Source organism: Lepidochelys kempii, chromosome 5 (assembly GCF_965140265.1).
Source record: "Lepidochelys kempii isolate rLepKem1 chromosome 5, rLepKem1.hap2, whole genome shotgun sequence".
NCBI lineage: Eukaryota > Metazoa > Chordata > Testudines > Cheloniidae > Lepidochelys > Lepidochelys kempii.
The window spans coordinates 114,211,653-114,233,614 of NC_133260.1; positions in this window are offsets into that span (position 1 = coordinate 114,211,653).

The window sequence follows — 21,962 nt, forward strand, 5'->3', positions numbered from 1 at the left end:
CAGCATCAACTAAGATTGAGGCCTGATTGTGCAAAGTGCTGTATATAACCAGAATAAAGAGACAGACAGTTCCTGCCCTGAGGAGCTTAATGGAGAAATCAGACAAAAAGGAAGAGAACAGGAGTATTATAATTATCATTTAAGTGGGATGGGGAACTGAAGCTGAGAAAGCAATTTTCTCAAGATCTCGGAGTCTGGCTGATAATAAAGGAAATGGCCCAACTTTATTATCATGCACATTGTGTAAAGAGTTGTCACTTTGGATGGGCTATCACCAGCAGGAGAGTGAATTTGTGTGGGGGGGTGGAGGGTGAGAAAACCTGGATTTGTGCTGGAAATGGCCCACCTGACGATCACTTTAGATAAGCTGTTACCAGCTGGACAATGGGGTGGGAGGAGGTATTTTTTCATATTCTCTGTGTATATATAAAGTCTGCTGCAGTTTCCACGGCATGCATCTGATGAAGTGAGCTGTAGCTCACGAAAGCTCATGCTCAAATAAATTGGTTAGTCTCTAAGGTGCCACAAGTACTCCTTTTCTTTTTGGATTTTAAGAATTATCAGCAAGTCCGAGAGACATTGTAAAAAGTAGTATCAAAGCCTCAGAAACTAGTTTCAAAGGTATATAATGTGTTTTTGACAGAAAAACTTTCATATGAGCTTTTATGTTCTGGAACATGTGGTATTTGTTGGTTCATATTTATATTTATATAAGGTATTCCATGCCTATATGTTGACTGTGTGTGTTATTGATGGTCTCAAATGGTTAGTGGTCAGGATTTAATTAGATAGTATTAGATTTTATTCGGTGGTCATAAATAATAGATTGTCTGTCTGTAAAAGCCTTTCAAAATGTCTGCCTTAGATGACGTACTGAGCAATTAGGATCAGAATATCAAACTGATTTTATTAAGAAATTTCAATATACAGTAATCTCATTATGTAGTGGGTATGATTGATTCAGCTCTTTACTATGTGACAGTAAGGTCTGAATCAGCTAATCGCAAAACTCACCATCTGCCTTAATAAATCTAGTTATCATTTTTGATTGCCCAGAATACTTGTCCAGCACATATTTAATTAATAATAGTGGGCCTACACCAACCACATTACTTTGTATTTTTTGGTGTGATACTTATTTTTGGTAAAGACTTATGCTGAAACTTCTTGTACTGAGTAGCTACGTGGAAGCGGGGGAATAGTCCTGCTATTCTGGGGAACTTTCCTGGAATCTGCACTACCCCGGTGAAGTGGGCAAGCAAAAGGATCTGAGTCCTCCCTCCCACTTCCTTTACCCAGTGGCCTCCCTGCCCTTGAGGACGCCCCTTCCACTCTCCTGTCTGGCAGAGTCCTCGTAACCCCAACAAGGCTGGGCCCAGGATTCCTGGGGGGCTCGACCCCCAACCCTGCTGTGGTCACCTAGGACAGGGGCTAGGGTGTCCCCACTCCGGGGTACTCTCTCTGCACTGAGCACTTCTCTGACCCACTGATCATTACATACAAGTTAAAGCAAATGCAAGTTATTTAATCAACAATTAATTTTAAAAAGAATAAGGAAAAATGGGAAAGGTTAAAGGAAACACATCAACCCGCTCTGTGGCAGGGAACATCACAAACGGTGTCTCTGGAATGTCAGGGCAGTTCACAGTCTGCTCCTTGTAAGTCCCAGGCCTTCTTCTCAGGCCCTGGCTGTGCTATAGGGATGCTGAGGGCTGGACACTTGCTCTGGTGGTGGCCACTCGCTCTCAGGCTCTAAGTTGTAGGACCCTTTTTCCCAGTGTCGCCCCCGCCCTGTTGGGGTTATGATCCAAGCTTGGCCTGCAAAGCCCCTTGGCTGAGGCGTCTCCCTGTGCTGGACCCGCTGCCCAGGGTCCCCCTCACTCTCCCCAGCTGCTCACCACACCCAGCTCCGGACTGCTCCAGCCCCAGCTCCACCACTCTGTCTCTGCACTGCTGCTGCTGCTGCTCTGCCTCCAGCTCCCTGGGCTGCTTCTCTGGCCCCTCTGGCTCTGGTTGCTGCAGCTCTGCTCCCAGAACAGGGTCTGCTTTCTCTGGGCTGCTTTTCTGGTCCCTCTGGATCTGGCACAGCTCTGCTCCCCAGCTCAGCTCAGGCCCCTGCTTTCTCCTTAGCTCGGCCCCACTCTGTCTGACCCAGGCAAATCCAGCTCACACAGAGGACGGGACCTCCCAGGCCTCCTGACTCTCTGATTAGCCTGCCCACCCTGCCATTCAGGCTGACCTGGAGCACTGGCCTCTCCCCATTGTTCCTGGGGACTATCAGTCTCAGGGTCCTGGTTTCCCATAGACCCTTCCCCTTTTAGTACTGGGAGCTAGCCAACCAAAATACCCCCACTGAATGTTAGTAAGGGGGCAACAGACCCCTTACATAAGTGTGCATCTCTCCTCTTTGTGCACAGTATACAAAAATTAGTTGTACGTTTATACCTAATATGTATGTAAGCAGTGTCAGGATGAGCTCCACCCTAACATCTGGTGGTGAGGTGTGGCAAGTTGTGGAAAAGAACTTCAGGGGTTGATCTCATTTGCATAGGCACACCCACCCCACCTAGAATGAGGCCATAGCTGCCCAAATGGTCACTTTGGCTGCTGTGGGATCCCAGTGTCTCTGTCATTGGGGCAGGAAGAATAAATTGTTATTATCCTGATTATGGGAATCAAGGACAGTGGAATGGCTAGAGAGGCTTGCAGACCGGCTGGCGGAGCAGTTCGTGGGACGGCGGAAGCTGCTTGCGGAGCGGTTTGTGGGATGGCTGGTGGAGCGGAGCAGCTCGTGGGGCGGATCGGAGTGAAGCCCTATGGAGCTACGGGGCAGTCAGCTTCAAATTATGTAAGGTGCCCCTTACCTCCACACATCCCCACACACATTTTCACCCAGACTGGGGAGTAACACTCTGCAGATGAACTTTTGAACTCTGGGGGTGGACTTTTGGGTTGTTGGACTTTTTGGACTTTGGGTGGTTTTTGGGTTGCTGGATTCAAGAGACTTTTGGTTTATTGGACTCAAGAACCCGAGGGAAAGGATATGGCCCAATTTGCTGGGGTGGGTCTTTGCTCATGGTTTGGTTGATGAACCCTAGTTGTGGTGTTTTCCCAATTTAATGCTGATGTCATTTACCTCATGTTATTAAAGATTCTCTGCTACACCGAGACTCCATGCTTGCGAGAGGGAAAGTATTGCCTCTTTGAGGCGCCCAGGGGTGTGTGTAAGATTTTCCCAGGTCACTGGGTGGGGGCTCGAGCCAGTTTTGCATTTGCTTTGATGAGAGGGAACCCCCGTGTACTGAACCCGGCCCTTGCTGCTATCAACTCGGCCTGGCAGAAGGGTTACATGTATTTTAAGCAAGTTGATGTAATTGTGTTATGATTTGCAGACCCTTAACGCCTTATCACAGATTGATTTATGCAGTATTGTAGCTCTGTTGGTCCCAGGATATTAGAGAGACAAGGTGAGTGAGAGACAAGTTTGTGTCTCTTACCAGCAGAAGTTGGTCTAATAAAATATATTACCTTATTCACTTTGTATCATGCAGATAGATATGGTTCTTGACATTGATTTAGTTGTGCATTATTTCCAGTCTGAGTTTTTAACAACAATGACAAATAAATAGGCTATTTCAGCGGAGAGAAAAGGATAAAGGTAATAGTGTAGTTGTCTGACCCCTAATTTATTGCTGGAGTTCAAGGAATGGCAGATGATTTTGTTTGGAGGAAAGCTAGGGAAACCATTGCACATGCCAACTGCAATTATTTATGTATCTATCAAATGAAAGCTAAGTCAGATTGACTGAAATAAATCAAGTTCAAAATTTGGCAAAACTGTGACATTTCTGTTGCAATCTAAATAATTTATAGGGAAATGCGAATAAAGAACCAATTACCAAATTAATATTAAATGGCTTTGAACTACATAATAAAGGGAGAGGAGAAAAGTCTGATGCTTTTAATGCTCTTTTAAAATTATCTTAATTCCACTTTTGGTACAGTTACATTGAATTGAATTGGCATTGATTATCACTTAGACTCTTTTATTGATCTTGTAGTTACTGACTCAGAAGTTGTTTTTCAGTTGTTGTCTAGTTTTAGTCCAGATTCCAGAAGCTTCAGAATGCTTTTTAGTTTACATGTGGATTGGATGGAAAGAAAACATCATAATGCCTGCACAATCAATGCACAGTGTGGCCACGCTCCAAAAAAACGACTCTGTAAAATTAATATAGTGCTCTGTGGCTTCCATATCAAAACTAGACGAGTCTAACAATGATTTTTAAAATGGCAAGACCTATGACTTTCCTATACCTATAGTGGCTCTGCAGTGTTAATGGTAAAATCTTGTCTGGGGTGGGCAGACTGTCCCACAAGGGAAAAAAGCTATGGGAGGGGACAAAGGCCACTAGGACTTTGGGCTCATTTACACTAGACAGTTAGGTCATGTAAGACTTGACCTAGAGGAGTTGTGTTAGCTAGCATGACATTAAACACAACTCTGCAGTCAGGGACAAGAGAGGTTACACATTGTTTGTCTGGTTGTTGTGGAACCTTTGGTTCCAGAAGTGTTTTCTCCCAACTGCTGACATGGTGTTAAACATACCAATCCCTGTCACACCGACTGCAAGGTTAGGCTGAACGTCATATTTCTTAATGCAATGCCATAAGGGCCTCTTGTAACATAAGCTAAGTGTCAAGTGAAGGCCAGTACTCTGGGAAGATCTTCTGGTCGAGTTTCCCTCAGACAGGAGTAGTTTCCAAGGTGGGTGGGACCTGGAAATGCAGCAAAGCCTCTGCAGAGAAACAAGGCTCCATTTCCTGCATATCCAAAACTATCTGCACAGGCAGCCATTCTGCAGTGCCTCCCCGCACCTCACACTTCCACCTTCTCTGGCGGGCTCCTTTGGCAGTCACACAAGAATATTGCCTGGGCCTTGACGGTTCCCTGGGAGTGTGAGAATTTGTTTAAACAGCTATTTGCAATGTCACACAAGCAGTATCAGGGAGCAGTGAAGAAGCTCTTTGTCCTGCAGCTTCTGTCATCGCTGTGTGAGTCTGATCCTCAGATGGTGTAAACAGGTATTCTTTGGAGGTGCACCAAATTATACCAGTTGAGGAACTGGCACTGCAAGAGTTTGTCCCTCCTGTTGGCTCCAACTATCTTCTCCCCTGCCAGGCAGCCAAAGAAAAGCCTGGTATTTTCCTCTGGTTTGCCCCCCTACAACACCCTCACACCTGGTTTCTCTCACATATTTGTTTAAAAAAAAATCTTATAATTTGCATTGTTTTAAATCAAGGTAAAGTGAATTCAGACAATAATGGGGTTCAGGGATTCCAGGGTGATTGTCTTTGCAGCCTGTTTTAGCAAGATCCATCTCTCTCTTCTCTAATCCATTAGTTCTCAAAATTGTTTGATCAGGCTCCCCCTTCTTTGTGTCTGTAGAGGTTTACGCCCTCCCCCCCACTACACACATCGCCAACCAGCGGGGTTACTGGCTGGGAGCCCCGCTCTAAAGGCAGCGTTGTGTCAGCAGCAGCATAGAAGTAAGGTTGGCAATATGAAAAGTGATATTTGTCACTTTGCCCAGCAGACTTAGCACCTCATTGCCAACCTAACTTCTGTGCTGTTGCTGCTACCCCGGGACTGACAGCTGGAGCCCTGCTACCTCCTGGTGAGGGATGCGGGGGGGGGGGGGGGAAGGGGAGGAAAGCCCGAGCCTGGGTGGCAGGGCTTCGGCTGTTCCCTTTATCCCCACCTTCCGGTTGTGCCTGGCCTTCTGCACGAGCCCTAGCCACCCAGGGCTGAGAGCCAGAGCTCTTAAATAAATAAATAAATAAAATAAAAAAAAGAAAAGCACACAGCTCCCTTGACACATTCCCACGCCTCCCTTGAGAGGCCCGCCCCATAGTCTGAGAACTGCTGCTCTGATCTCTTCAGTGACACAGTCATGATTGTGGTTACTGCACATGATACTTGTGGCGCTTAAAAGACATTGCTGCCCACAAAGTTCTGAAAGCTTGAGAAATCCCAGAAGGGGGAGACTCAGGCCAAAAAGCCAGGAATCATAATCTTCTAAATCTGCAGCCAATCCTCTGCTTCCCCTGACCTGAGACAGAGGATATCAGAGAGGGAGTCCCTGCTGCTACTGATTATGCCTTCCCCTGGGGAGAGAAATCTAGCATGGAGATGATAGGGAGGAAGTGGTAAGAGAGAGGCTGGTGCAGGAGAGCATGAGTGGAAGCAGGGAAACCCATGAAAGGAACACACCCCAACATCCCCTCTACCACTCATTCAGAAGTTGGAGCTCTTACACAGAGTGTCAAATTCCAAGTAGTGCCAGAGTGACTCTGCAAATCCCTTGGAAAAAATCTTTCGACAGGCTCAAGCTCCACTGAGAATGCTCTGTCCCCACCCCCTACAAACTGCACTGGCCTCCATAAACAGAAGCACCCTTGATGATGGGAGCGGCTACACTAGGGTGTGGACAACATTGTCTGCAAGGCAGACCCCACCAATAACTGGTAACGAGTCTGCCTGTTTCTTGTGTGAATTAGTGGGGTTCTACTGCATTACTGTAGTTATTATTTTAGTATTATGTATTAATTGGATCAGCTGAAAAGGGTGGCTTGTTGCCCTTTGAGAAGTATGAAAGGACAGGTTGACAAATAGGCCCCTTTACTAGTTATGGAACATAGCAATTTCTTTTATAGTATACGCAAAAAGAAAAGGAGTACTTGTGGCACCTTAGAGACTAACACATTTATTTGAGCATAAGCTTTCGTGAGCTACAGCTCACCTCATCGGATGCAGCTTACGAAAGCTTATGCTCAAATAAATTTGTTAGTCTCTAAGGTGCCACAAGTCCTCCTTTTCTTTTTGCAAATACAGACTAACACGGCTGCTACTCGGAAACCTTTTATAGTACAGTAATTTGTTGGAATTCAATAGGTTTTCTAGCACAGCATTTAACAGTATCTGTAGATGTGTTCCATAAATTAATGTTCTCACAGTGTAATCTTTTTGATGGTGTTGCTTGGCTCTTTCATTTTGTTGGAGAGTCTAAATTAGCAGTTGTGGTTTAACCTTTGAAGACCCAATCCTGCAATTCTTACTCCTATCTTGCCAGAATGAGTACTGCATGATGAAGTCATTAGATACTAATTTTAGTCAGTATTTTTTGAGTTGTATTGTAAAACTCAGTAAATTCACTGTGGTCTGAGGATTTCCATTAGAAAAACCCGAGATACACTGTGTCCTCTTGAGCAACTCCTGTATATTGGAAAGTTGCACCTACTGATATTAGTTCTTTGAAATTAAAAGATTAATGAATTCTGTTAAACAGTCTAATTTTATGGTTTTATATATGTGTAACATTTCATGTTTACTACAGTCGTTTTTTTTTTCTTTTGGCTTAGTTCTCTCATTACCGTAGATTATGCTCTGTTTTGGCCAATCCATTCTAGGGTCCTACAGTCCTTACACGGACAAGCCTCACATTAAAATCAGTGTGAGTTTTCCCTGAGTAGGGACTTCAGAATTATATTTACGAGAACTTTCTTCTGTTTTGAAAAATTATCATACGTTTGAACAATGAGGAGGGACATTTTAATCAGAAAAAGTCAAGTCTTCATTGTATATGGGCAGCTAATGTCTTAGAAAAGGGTAATTATTACCATTGGGTATAATTCTCTTTAAAATAAAAAATATCATATTCATAAATCACCTTACTCAGTTTAACTAAGAATTAAGTATAATCCTGTTACTTTGTCATTGAAAGCTACCCATCAATATTCTGACAGCTGCCATAAGAATACAATTCCACCTGAACACACATGCTATTTAGACGCTGTACTTTTTTTCTTGCATTTAGTTTTTCACAAATGTATAATTTAATTGTCTTCATACTGTTGATTTTGTTACCTTTTCAGTAGTTTTCATGATACGTTTTCAAAGACTAGATTATTCAGTGCAGAGAGACCTTGGATTGGAAGTTGTTTCCTAGATTTGAGGTTTCTGCTATGACATGGTTTTTCCACTGAGAGGCATTCCTGGATCTTGGTTTTATTGAATCAGCCATCTGTGCAAAAAGAGAGAAATGCCCTTTAGAAATTCATTTCTCATCTGAAAATATGAGAGTCAATGGCCACTGATGAGTTATACTTGAATCTAAAGCTAACAAAATGTTTGTGTAAAGTGCAACCTTTGTATCCTTTCAAGCCATAAACATTTCTCTTCCAGTGATATCATTAGGTAGGAGTCACGTATTCATTCAGGGAGGCCTAAACAGCCCCTTTCGTATTAGACTACAAGCTTACAGCATGGCAGAAAGTAAACAAATGTAGAACAAAACACATCTTTATGAGCAGAGTAAATGTGTCCGTTTTTTGAGCTGCTGTGATGGAGTGACGGTACCTCACCCCCAGCCAGGGGAGGAGCGCTGTAAGGAGCTGTATATAGGTAGTTATTTTCGGTGCACAAGGAGTTTTACTGATTCTACAAAACCTAGGAACTGTGCTATGCGTTCTTCAGCACCATCTACTGGCACCGTATCGACTGGATGTGCCATGTTTGTCTTTCTTCCACAGTACAGAAGCGACTTTGTCTGTACAAAGTGCAAGCTGGTCTCCATATTGGAAGAGAAGATTGAAGGTCTGGAGCAACAGATAATAACCCTGCGTTGCATATGAGAATCTGAGGATTTTCTGGACAAAAGTCAGGATATGCTTCTACGGGCACAAAGCTCTAAAGATTTAGAGCATGTTGCACAGAGGAGCCAAGAGACCAGTGAAGAAGCTTGGCAACATGTGACCTCCAGAAGAAGAAGGGGGAATGTCCGGGTTCCAGCAACGCGGACACAGGTAACTTTCATGTTCTCTCCACAGGTACCATTGCGGAGAGTGGACCAGATGATACGTCTGGGGGGAGAAAGCAGAAGGAGACTCCACTGGTTGGAAGGCATGAGATGTGATGTCCTGAGGTTGGGGGTTCCACGACCACCACTCCCAGGAGAAGGAGGCGGGTGGTGGTGGTCGGGGACTCTCTCCTCCGGGGGACTGAGTCATCTATCTGCCACCCTGACCGGGAAAACCGAGAAGTCTGCTGCTTGCCAGGGGCTAAGATTCACGATGTGACGGAGAGACTGCCGAGACTCATCAAGCCCTCGGATCGCTACCCCTTCCTGCTTCTCCACGTGGGCACCAATGATACTGCCAAGAATGACCTTGAGCAGATCACTGCAGACTACGTGGCTCTGGGAAGAAGGATAAAGGAGTTTGAGGCGCAAGTGGTGTTCTCGTCCATCCTCCCCGTGGAAGGAAAAGGCCTGGGTAGGGACCGTCGAATCGTGGAAGTCAATGAATGGCTACGCAGGTGGTGTCGGAGAGAAGGCTTTGGATTCTTTGACCATGGGATGGTGTTCCATGAAGGAGGAGTGCTGGGCAGAGACGAAGAGAGGGAAGAGCATCTTTGCGAGCAGGCTGGCTAACCTAGTGAGGAGGGCTTTAAACTAGGTTCACCGGGGGAAGGAGACCAAAGCCCTGAGGTAAGTGGGGAAGCGGGATACCGGGAGGAAGCACAGGCAGGAATGTCTGTGAGGGGAGGGCTCCTGCCTCATACTGAGAATGAGGGGCAATCAGCAGGTTATCTCAAGTGCTTATATACAAATGCACAAAGCCTTGGAAACAAGCAGGGAGAACTGGAGGTCCTGGTGATGTCAAGGAATTATGACGTGATTGGAATAACAGAGACTTGGTGGGATAACTCACATGACTGGCGTACTGTCATGGATGGTTATAAACTGTTCAGGAAGGACAGGCAGGGCAGAAAAGGTGGGGGAGTAGCACTGTCTGTAAGGGAGCAGTATGACTGCTCAGAGCTCCGGTACGAAACTGCAGAAAAACCTGAGTGTCTCTGGATTAAGTTTAGAAGTATGAGCAACAAGAGTGATGTAGTGGTGGGAGTCTGCTATAGACCACCAGACCAGGGGGATGAGGTAGATGAGGCTTTCTTCCGGCAGTTCACGGAAGCTACTAGATCGCACGCCCTGGTTCTCATGGGTGACTTTAATTTTCCTGATATCTGCTCGGAGAGCAATACAGCAGTGCATAGACAATCCAGGAAGTTTTTGGAAAATGTAGGGGACAATTTCCTGGTGCAAGTGCTAGAGGAGCCAACTAGGGGGGAGCTTTTCTTGACCTGCTGCTCACAAACCGGGAAGAATTAGTGGGGGAAGCAAAAGTGGATGGGAATTTGGGAGGCAGTGACCATGAGTTGGTTGAGTTCAGGATCCTGACACAGGGAAGAAAGGTAAGCAGCAGGATACGGACCCTGGACTTCAGGAAAGCAGACTTCGACTCCCTCAGGGAATGGATGGGTAGGATCCCCTGGGGGACTAACATGAAGGGGAAAGGAGTCCAGGAGAGCTGGCTGTATTTCAAGGAATCCCTGTTGAGGTTACAGGGACAAACCATCCCGATGCGTCGAAAGAATAGTAAATATGGCAGGCGACCAGCTTGGCTTAACGGTGAAATCCTAGCGGATCTTAAACATGAAAAAGAAGCTTACAAGAAGTGGAAGGTTGGACAGGGAGGAGTATAAAAATATTGCTCGGGCATGTAGGAATGAAATCAGGAGGGCCAAATCGCACCTGGAGCTGCAGCTAGCAAGATGTCAAGAGTAACAAGAAGAGTTTCTTCAGGTATGTTGGCAACAAAAAGAAAGCCAAGGGAAGTGTGGGCCCCTTACTGAATGAGGGAGGCAACCTAGTGACAGAGGATGTGGAAAAAGCTAATGTACTCAATGCTTTTTTTTGCCTCTGTCTTCACTAACAAGATCAGCTCCCAGACTGCGGCGCTGGGCATCACAGCATCGGGAGTAGATGTCCAGCCCTCTGTGGAGAAAGAGGTGGTTAGGGACTATTTAGAAAAGCTGGACGTGCACAAGTCCATGGGACCGGACGCGTTGCATCCCAGAGTGCTAAAGGAATTGGCGGCTGTGATTGCAGAGCCATTGGCCATTATCTTTGAAAACTTGTGGCAAACAGGGGAAGTCCCAGATGACTGGAAAAAGGCTAATGTAGTGCCAATCTTTAAAAAAGGGAAGGAGGAGGATCCTGGGAACTACAGGCCAGTCAGCCTCACCTCAGTCCCCGGAAAAATCATGGAGCAGGTCCTCAAAGAATCAATCCTGAAGCACTTACATGAGAGGAAAGTGATCAGGAACAGTCAGCATGGATTCACCAAGGGAAGGTCATGCCTGACTAATCTAATCGCCTTCTATGATGAGATTACTGGTTCTGTGGATGAAGGGAAAGCAGTGGATGTATTGTTTCTTGACTTTAGCAAAGCTTTTGACACGGTCTCCCACAGTATTCTTGTCAGCAAGTTAAAGAAGTATGGGCTGGATGAATGCACTATAAGGTGGGTAGAAAGTTGGCTAGATTGTCGGGCTCAACGGGTAGTGATCAATGGCTCCATGTCTAGTTGGCAGCCGGTGTCAAGTGGAGTGCCCCAAAGGTCGGTCCTGGGGCCAGTTTTGTTCAATATCTTCATAAATGATCTGGAGGATGGTGTGGATTGCACTCTCCGCAAATTTGCGGATGATACTAAACTAGGAGGAGTGGTAGATACGCTGGAGGACAGGGATAGGATACAGAGGGACCTGGACAAATTGGAGGATTGGGCCAAAAGAAATCTGATGAGGTTCAATAAGGATAAGTGCAGGGTCCTGCACTTAGGATGGAAGAACCCAATGCACAGCTACAGACTAGGGACTGAATGGCTAGGCAGCAGTTCTGCGGAAAAGGACCTAGGGGTGACAGTGGGCGAGAAGCTGGAAATGAGTCAGCAGTGTGCCCTTGTTGCCAAGAAGGCCAATGGCATTTTGGGATGTATAAGCAGGGGCATAGCGAGCAGATCGAGGGACATGATCGTCCCCCTCTATTCGACATTGGTGAGGCCTCATCTGGAGTACTGTGTCCAGTTTTGGGCCCCACACTACAAGAAGGATGTGGATAAATTGGAGAGAGTCCAGCGAAGGGCAACAAAAATGATTAGGGGTCTGGAACACATGACTTATGAGGAGAGGCTGAGGGAACTGGGATTGTTTAGTCTGCGGAAGAGAAGAATGAGGGGGGATTTGATAGCTGCTTTCAACTACCTGAGAGGTGGTTCCAGAGAGGATGGTTCTAGACTATTCTCAGTGGTAGAAGAGGACAGGACAAGGAGTAATGGTCTCAAGTTGCAGTGGGGGAGGTTTAGGTTGGATATTAGGAAAAACTTTTTCACTAGGAGGGTGGTGAAACACTGGAATGCGTTACCTAGGGAGGTGGTAGAATCTCCCTCCTTAGAAGTTTTTAAGGTCAGGCTTGACAAAGCCCTGGCTGGGATGATTTAGTTGGGGATTGGTCCTGCTTTGAGCAGGGGGTTGGACTAGATGACCTCCTGAGGTCCCTTCCAACCCTGATTTCTATGATTCTATGACATATACAGACTACTCCCAGTTATCCAAATAGCATAGGGGACATGGGTTTTATTCAAATAATCCGGAGTTTGGATAATCGGGCAGCACTGGGATCCCTCTGTAGCTCCGTTGTCACGGCCCTGCTCACTCACTCCTGTGATAGCAGGGCTTCAGTGGGCTCCCTGGACTGCCGTTCTTGCCCTCTCAATTATTTCAAGCTCCAGGTTTGGAGGGGAGGCTGCTGTCTTGGCAGGGCAGAGAAGGGACCGCCCCCCCCCCTTGGCCAGGACTCTGCTCTGCCCTGCCAGGATTGCAGCCTTTCTTGCATCTTGTGCCTGCAAGGATCAGGTATCTCCAGCTCTGCAGTAGTGCAGGGACCCCCTCTGCTGGCACAACCCTGCTCACTCACTCCTGCATGTGGTTCAAGGAAGGGATTCGGATAATACAGAGTTTTGGATAATAGAATTTTGGGAAAGTGGGAGTATACCGTATACAGATTTAGAGCAGTCTTCTAATGGTCACTGAACTTATTACATGTAGGGGAGGAAAATAAACCTGCCCTACCTGAATGGAGTCCTGGAGGGAAAGGCTGAAAGCTGGGCTTCATAAGGGAAGCAGGCCCTTTTTAAAGGCAGCATTTGGGCTTTTGAAGAGGCACTTGATTTTATGAAGGGGCCCCTTTGCCTAAATGGAGCTCTGCCTACTGTGCCTAGGTCTAAGTGGCCTGCAGTTTTAGACACTGTGAACTTAGTTTGCTTTGGATTCACAGTGTCCCTGGGAGAATCCGAGCTATGTGTGGCAACCAGACATGCCAAATCCATGAAAAAAAGGCAGAAATTGGGCTTGTTTTTGGCTTAATTGGCTTGTGAGTTGCTTGTTGGCTAGTTTTTGGCTTGTTGTTTGTTTGACTTGTAGCTTGTTGCTGCTCTCTTTTGATTGGCTCCCGGCAAGCAGGGGCGAGGGGCAAGCAGGGGCCGGGGGAAGAAAGTCAGGGGTGCACAGCAGGCCCACCACGGTCCCAGACTGCAAGCTGGGAGGATCTAGTCACTTAGAGTGTTGGGATTCTTAGGGATTGGCTTGCTTTGGCCTTGTTTCGAAATGGGATTAGCTTGATTTTTGGTTTATTGTGAAAGTCGAGGTGCTTAATTACTGCATGAAAGTTGGCAGCTGTGGTGGTGACCCTTCCTAATAGCCAGGAACAAAACCTGCTTATGGCTCCATCCAGCATGACATTAAGTACGCTGGCCTGTTTTAGCTAAGGACTTAAGCATGTGTTTACTGTCAAGTATATGCTGAAGTGCTTCTCTGTACTGGAACAGAATGTTCAGCACCTTGTATCACTGAGCCCTTAATGTGCACAGTTATATGTTACGTGTGACCCGCCACTGGGGTGGCCATGTCTACCCTAACTATCCCATTATCTCTTCCATGCCCTTAAATTGGCCAGAAGGTCCCCTCTTTTCAGTGTACGGTGTCTGTGTAATTATCCACCATATAATGTTTTTAAGATCTCATTCCTACTCTGCTTGTGGAACTCCTATTGCCATCACTGCAATGTTTACATGAAAATCCAGAGTAGAACCAAAATCTCCTTTTTTTCCTCTCCATCTGTTACTCTCATGTTTCTATCCCTGGTATCTTGTTCTTCCATGTACTATACTATATGGAGTGTTTCTGACTTCATATAGCATTTTGAATTGATGAGACGGAGCCAACGGATCTTGCCAGGTCTGCATCCTAGAAAATTCATGAATGCTCTTTTACATTGTGGCTAGTGCCTACTCATGTCTCCTGGAATAAATGTGGTTGTGTCAGAAAAGGAAATTCTTGTGTGGTTTCCAGAAGTGGTGTATCAGCAGGGCTTCATATGTAATGAAATTACATAAATGGCTTCATAGTTTACCTTTTAGACAAGATGCTCCATAAATCTGTTTGGGCCACATAAATGCCCAGGACCCTTTCATCACCCACCTCCTCAGTTTGTCTGCCTGATGTTTTGCTTTCCTTCCCCATGTTTGTATATCTCCTCTGTGTTTTCCACAGAGGGATGGATTCTTTGTGGGCTCCCATGTGCTGCCCTTAAAAGGATGGATGAGAAGGGATTGAGGAAGATCGTTTAAAGGATGACTTGCCTGTCAAAGGTAAGGGGATGGAAATTCTGAATTATGAGGAACAGTGTAGCTAGGCAGGCTGTTTCCAGGAAGCCTTAACATGGCTCCTCTTATGGGGTTTGGGAAGCAGTATATAAGGATCTGTGGGACTAGAATCCAAGACTGTAGAGACTGGGCCACATGATATTCCACCCTCACCACTGGGAGGCTATGTAGAGCTTCCTCCAAAGGAGCACTATGGCGATTAGGCCCCACAGGAAGTACCGTCCAAACAGTCCAGAGTGACACTACACTGTGGCCTTTTGATTGGCTCTTGTTCACTATTTAACCCTGGTGGGTGGCACTGGAAGTTGTTTTGGGCAACCATGCAGACTTTTGGCTTGCTGTGACTCCAGAACTCACTGTGTTTTCTTATCTGCGGGCCCTGACCTCAGGCTGACTCTAGCTCTGACTCTTGCCTCCTCATTCCAGCCTGGTAACTACCTCTGATCTGTGACCCTGGCCTGACTCTTGCCTATTGATCCTAGCTCTAGTAATTACGCTGATCCCTGCTCACTGACTTCTGCCTTGTGGCTGTCCTTGACTTGCGGACACCAGCCTAGCCTGATGGCCTATACCCCAGTCCCTTACACAGTATAGCAGAGGAAAACCCCTATATATGGCACACCTAGGCCCCACAGGAATGTTATTCTTTGATTTAGGAGCTTCTTATCTCTCTAATCCTCCAGTATCCTCTTTCCCCTGCTTCTCCATCTCCCATTTGTTCCCTCCTTGTGTTGAGGGAGCGTTTTCAAGTATAGAGAGATTGCCTGATGTGAGTAATGCACCATTTCTCAAAGTTGGACCAGTAAGCACTTCAGTAAAGGAAGAAGCATGGTCCAGTGGTTAAGGCACTTGGGAAACCCAGGTTCGAGTCCCTGCTTCACTGCAGACTTCCTGTGTGACCTGGGCAAGTCACTTAGTTTCTCTCTTCCTCATTTCCCCTTCTGCAAAATTGGATACTTGCACTTCCTTACCTCACAAGGCTGTTAATGATTGTGAGAGTGCTCAGATACTAAGCTAATAGGGCACACATAATACCGAAGATGGATAGATACATGTGGTTTTGGGACCGAGCAGCAAAACAGATTGGAATCTGATAGGTGTGAGAATGTGAAACTGAATAACACCAAGTATCTCAGAGTTCTGATAATCCACTACAGTGATTAATGTAGTATAAAAACCTGGCTAGATGGTGAAGTTTCGGTAAACATACTGTTTAAGGTTGCCATTATAGTGTGCATGTTTCTCCAGAAGACACAGAGGGCTAAGGGTTGTGGGTCATTTTAATTGTTCTGAGCGTGGCACGGACTTATGGGGAGAAGCAGCAGTTTTTGCCTGCAAACTTTCTTTTCACCATAAGACCAACAACAAAAATTGTTACAAAACTAGCAGATTCTTTGGTTTTTTGTGTAACTGGTAAAAATGTTTTTCCCCGAGCAGTGAGATTCTATTTATGAAGCAGTTCAGAGTATGTACAAGAGTTCATTTAATCTGAATTGTAGACTTGATTAATTACATTTTACCACAGTGAATGAGAACATGAGCAGCTCAACCCCCCAATAGAGTGCATATTTTATAATGGTAGACAGTTCAGACTGATACCCATTAAGGAATGAACCCTGATTCCTCTGTAGTAAATGCAGGAGAAATCTTGGTCCTATTGATGTTAATGTAAAAAATGCCATTGACTTCAGTGGGGCCAGGATTTTACACTGAGTTTGCCATTGACTTTAGTGAAACCAGGATCTGTCCATAAGAGTTGCTCCACTTTTAATTTCTTTCACATAAATTTAGTATTCATGAAAGGTGCCAGATTGACAGCCCTAGAGATTAATATTTTCTGTCCAGTACAGGAATGGTTGCCAGGGGCAACAGCCATGTAAAATCTATGTTGCCTTGCCAGGTTACCTCTGTGGAGTAGTTCCACCAAGCCTATTCAGGGCTGGATTTCACCACTAACACTGGTGATGGGAATGCCAATAGATCTGGATGACTAATTAGTGAATTAAATTAATTTAATTCAACTAAAATTCAATGAATTTTGCTTCTCCCTCCCTTTTGGGATTTCTTTTAAACAGATCTCAATATTCTCACATGTCTTCATTATTCCGAACTACTCGATGCACGATTCATCATCTGCCCATCATTCATGAGTGAGTGTAGGGTTATTAAGTCACATGGTATTATTTCTGTTTCCCTAACTGGGTGAAATTTTAATTAGGAATTTACAATGAAATATACAGTTTTGAACTTGGCAATTAGTGAATATTCTGCCGAAAAATTCACTCCTATCCAATACAGCTAAAGTGCTGGAATAATCATGGAAAAATGAACAAAGAAACTGACTAGAAAGTTGCCTTTTAATCTGATTTTATATTGGTGCAGGTTTAGGAACCAAGGGATTGGTGTGATGTGCATGCTTGTCCAAGGACAATGTGATTGAGGCCACTTTGTTTCAGTTTTTACAAAACGTGGTCAAAACTCTATAGTTGATCCATCCTATTGTGTGTCTGTCTCATATAGCTGTCTTTAAGTGCAGAGAGCTGCCATTGACATCAGTGGGTATTCCCTTGATATATTGTGCAGCTGAGGACTGCACTGCGGCTAAAAGACTTCACGAGGAGTTCTGCCTGAGCGAGGAATCAGCAAGGAGAGGAGAATGCAGCACTTTAGAAAGGAGCCCCCTGATTGGTCATTTGGCTGCTCTAAACATCTGAGCTGCATTTAATTGAATGAGACACTTGTAATTAAGTGATATCTCCATGTGTATAAATTATCTCTGTTCAAAGTCTGAATGACAAAATCTTCTGATTGAAGATGAGCAAAAGCAGAGACGGTTTTACATGCAAGAATCAATATTCAGGGAGCTATTTTCCCCCTAATTGATAAAAAACCTGAGTAAGTAAAAATGAAGGCAGCTGTGGCAGATGTTGGATTAAACTATATTCTTAGGGAAAAACATTGAAAAGATCGAAGAAAAGATGCCTCCTTCATGCCGGGAGCATCCCTCTGACAGAAGCTCGGCACGTTGACTGTGGAACGTTGGATCTTGAATGTCTGAAGTCCCTGTAGGCGTGGTCTGAGTTGTGTATGAGGGACCAAATTCTGCTCTGTTTCATGGTGTGAATCCAGAGAAACTCAACTGAAGTAATGGATTTATACAGGTGTAAATGGGAGAAGAGTTCGGCCCAGTTTACTATAAGGAAGGTTCTGTAATTTTGTTCATGGAAAACCTTTATTCACTGGTTTGTGGTAATCCTCCCTTCTTCTTCATTGCTGGCCTTGCTTATCCCCTCCTGAATGCTAGACAACTCTCTTGCTTTGTACAGAAACACTCACTTTAAAAGATCATAATATAATGTTTGTTAGTTACATAGAGTGGTGGAATGGTGCATGATTTTTCTATTAGGCTTTATGGAATGCTTCTATCCTGTACTTAACAGGGCAGCAAAAGGTGTATGTCCCTCTCCTATTGTCTGATGGGAGGGGAACACCCTTAGGGTTGGGAGACATCAACAACCATGTCAGACAGCCTCTTGAAGAAACTCTTGAGGGGAAGAGAGAGAGCATTTGGTATCCACTGATGACCTGGGGGAAGAACAAAATGGGCTAGCTAGCTCCAGAAGTAAGCAGGGATAAGCCACCTCCGTTCTTGAAGACAGCAAAGGTAAGATTTGGAATGAGGTTGTTGCTCCTGTATCTTGGGGATTGCCTGTGGGGACCAAAGGTAGGGGGAGAAGAGCTTTGGCCTCAGTCTCTGAATGTCCTCAGTCTATAAAGAACACCAGACACACTGAAATTTATTTGTTCTTTTTTGAAAATGTTCCTCTGAATCCTAAGGAAAATGCAGACTCTGTAATACTGGTCCTGCTAGCATGCTCCTCAATATTAGTAATATAGATAGACATAAAGAATGTATTTTCCTAGTAGATACAGAGAATGAATAGCTCTGAGGGAGATGTTGGTGCATTTGGAGAATAAGTAAGAACTTAAATAAGAGGCATATCTGCTAACTCCTTAAAATGAATGAAGTCCTCTTATTCCTAGTATCTAATCAGATCCTATCTCCAATTCCTTTTTTTCTACAAGTCAAGATCAGATTTTAAGATGTCGTAGGCAAAATGATGTAGCATGAATAGTGAAGTCTATTCTAGTTTTAGACATTTGCATTGGGATTAGCAGAGAACTTTTGTTGCAAGTTACAGTGTTGATCAGTCATATTTACAGAGATACAGTTGATGGGAACTTTCTTTGTTGCTGTATATTGTATATTTGTAGCTAGCCGTGTAAGTTTCCATGCACTGTGGGGTCTGTTTTACAGAAGGATCCAAAATTTAAATGTTCTTTAGTGTATCCACTAAAACTGTGTTAAAAGGCGAGTAAGAGTGTATGTATGCATGAGAGAGAGTTGGGTGTGCGTGTGGCTTTCACACCAACAAACTAAATAATTTTCAGGAATGTGGAATCACTTTTTCTGAACACCCTTAAGATCTCCTAGAATTAATTATCACTTTAAAAATAACAGATCATTTAATCATCCTCAGTTTGTGCAATGACCTAGGAAGAAAATGAGCTGGCCTGCCAAAGGCAAAGGCTTGACTTTCTCAGCCTAACATGAATTAGCAACAGGACTAAACAGCTTTTCTCCCTGTTCCTCCCTCCCCCCCCCATTATATAGAGGCAGAATGTGCTCCACAAGGGGTCTGACTCACTTCAATGGACTACTCCTGGTAGAAGGTGCGATTCAATGTGAGCAATGGTTCTCTGCCCTATGAAGTATACATTTCTGCTACTGCTTTGCACTTCTGTAGCACCTTAATTCCAATATCGCAAAGGATTTCACAAATATCTATTAGTTAAGCCTCACAACTGCCCTGTCAATTATGTGTAATATTACTTATCAATCCTATGGCATTTTACCCTTGAAAAGAACTTGACAAATATTAGTTATTTTTAACTAATACAGGGGATGGACAAATGGGATCAGATAGTGTACCTGAGTTATGTGGAATAGTGCCTAACACCTGGAGTAGTTCCACTGAAGCCCAAATGATTACTTATGGAGTGAGGGACTACTCAATGTGAGTAAGATTATCACAATCTGGCCTGTTGGACAGCATCACTGAAATGCTGTTATCGCTGGGCTCAAACATCACAGCTGTTAAATTGTGTGCAGCAACTCTAGGCCATTATTTAGTGCTGCATGGGAAGAAAAACATGGTTTTGTAGCCCATTGAAATTGGAGTTGTGGCTAAGGATTGTATTTACCCTTATTTCCAATTTTCAAAAAAGTAACGCTTCCAAAGGAAATATTTAGATGGGCTTTAGCTGAGTGCCACGTGCTTATTTCACCCGAATAACTATTTTTTGTCATATGTTATATGCTCCATGTCATAGTAAATGGTGATGGTGAGGAGAGAGGGGAAAAAGATCTTGATTGAACAGTAATAGATTAGTAATTATTAGTAATAATATTACTAGTAATAATACTATTATTAGTAATAGATATTACTAATAGCTCTTGTATAGCACTTTTCAGCAATAGAAATCAAAGTGCCTTACAAGATGGGTAAAGTATCATTTTCCGTGTTTCCCTTTATGGAAACCGAGGCACGAAGGTGATTTGATTTGCTCAAAATCATCCAGCAGCCCAGTGGTAGAACTGAGGCTAGAATGCAGATATCCTGAGTCTCAGTCCAATGCTCTGTTCACCAGACAACACTGCTGCAAATTTGGAGCCATGCTTTCAAATGTGTTGGAATGAAGTGGCTAGTGTTTATACATACCGTTGCCCCTCCTGGATGGATACAGAAGTTCTCAACTGTGCCATCAGTACTAGACTGCTAAAAGTTATTTTTCCTTCACTCAAGTGGTAGAGGTCTGTGCTTTTAGGGAAGGTGGAACTGAGTTCAATCCCGGTTGCTTCAGTTAATTTCTTAGTGGCCATGATATGCAGCATTATAGCGACCATGAAGTTCTGGGTGGCCACAGTTTTGTTTCACATTCTTCCAAAGCCAGAAACATTATTGATACTTTAACTATCTGCGAGTTCCTTTTCCTTTCTGGCTGCTAAAATATCTGTGTTTTGGGATATAAAGCAGCTGCACCTTTGGAGGCATCCAAACCTATTCTACTTTCTCACTCTTCATATTTCTTCATGATTGTGTCCAGGGCAATACTGTGTATGGTGTATTTATAAGGGTAGCAGAAGGGAAACCATTTGAAGGGTTTCTGAAATTTGATAAATTGTACTGTACTTGGGTGGGGGAAAAATCCTTCCTTATTTCCCATAAGCAATCATCTTAGAACCTGAAGCATGAGTTTGGAGAATAGGCGGGACCAAGCTAGTAAACCTGAATCTAGATCAGTATCGAACTTCTCCCAAATCTGGGTTATTAGGATCCCTGGATTAGTTTTGGATCATTTCTAGAGCTGAGCTGGGATGCATCTGATTATACCCACTTCCCTCCTACCTAATTTACGTGACTGAAATGTACCAGCAGCAAATGAACAGTATTGCAGCCCAAAGTGTTCAAAATTCATGAGTCAGGCCTTGCAAAATCAGGAGATTTTAAAAAATAGTAAAATTTGGATTCTTTTTCTTTGCCTTTTTTGGAGCCTTTAGGTTATACTTGGGTGGCATTTTCCAGCTTTTCCACAGCCATGAATTTTAAACACTTATTTTTTCTTTAAAAAGCTGAGATTCTTGCGATTCCAGGAGCTTGGGGTTTGAGAGAAACACCAAATATGAGTCTTGCAATAAAAATGCAAGAGCTGACACCGCAGAATGAAGAATGAGTGAAAGCCTCAAATTAGATGGCATATTCTTTGGGCAGGGACCATGCCATCCTATGTGCCTGTGTGAGTATCTAGTTCTTTGGGGCCCTGTTCCTGGTTGGAGCTATTAGGTGCTGCTGCATCACAAATAAATAATATTTCTTTATTTGGGAAGCCACCTATCTAATATTAAACATTTCCAGTGACTCGGCATTTCTGAAGGGATTGTCAGTGTGTGAAAAAGCAGGCAGCGTTCCAATTTCCTCTTAATCTCACTGCCCCCTCAACACTTGCAGATAGTCTTTGCGAGCTCAGAGTGAAACATCTTGACAAACTTCCCCCAGGATGTGATGCTATTCCTGTCCTAAAAATAAAGCTGCTAAACTCTCTAGCTGAACAGTGTGAAAAAGTCACACCAGTGGCAAAACTGATTAATATTGCATGTTCCGTAGCTTTGTAAAGAACCATTTGGCATTGTGGGTCCAAAGATGATGTGATGGAGAAAAGGCAGTTTTTGCTTGTAAAAAGAATGAAGGGCCACTTCTTTCAAACGAAAGTGCCTTCAG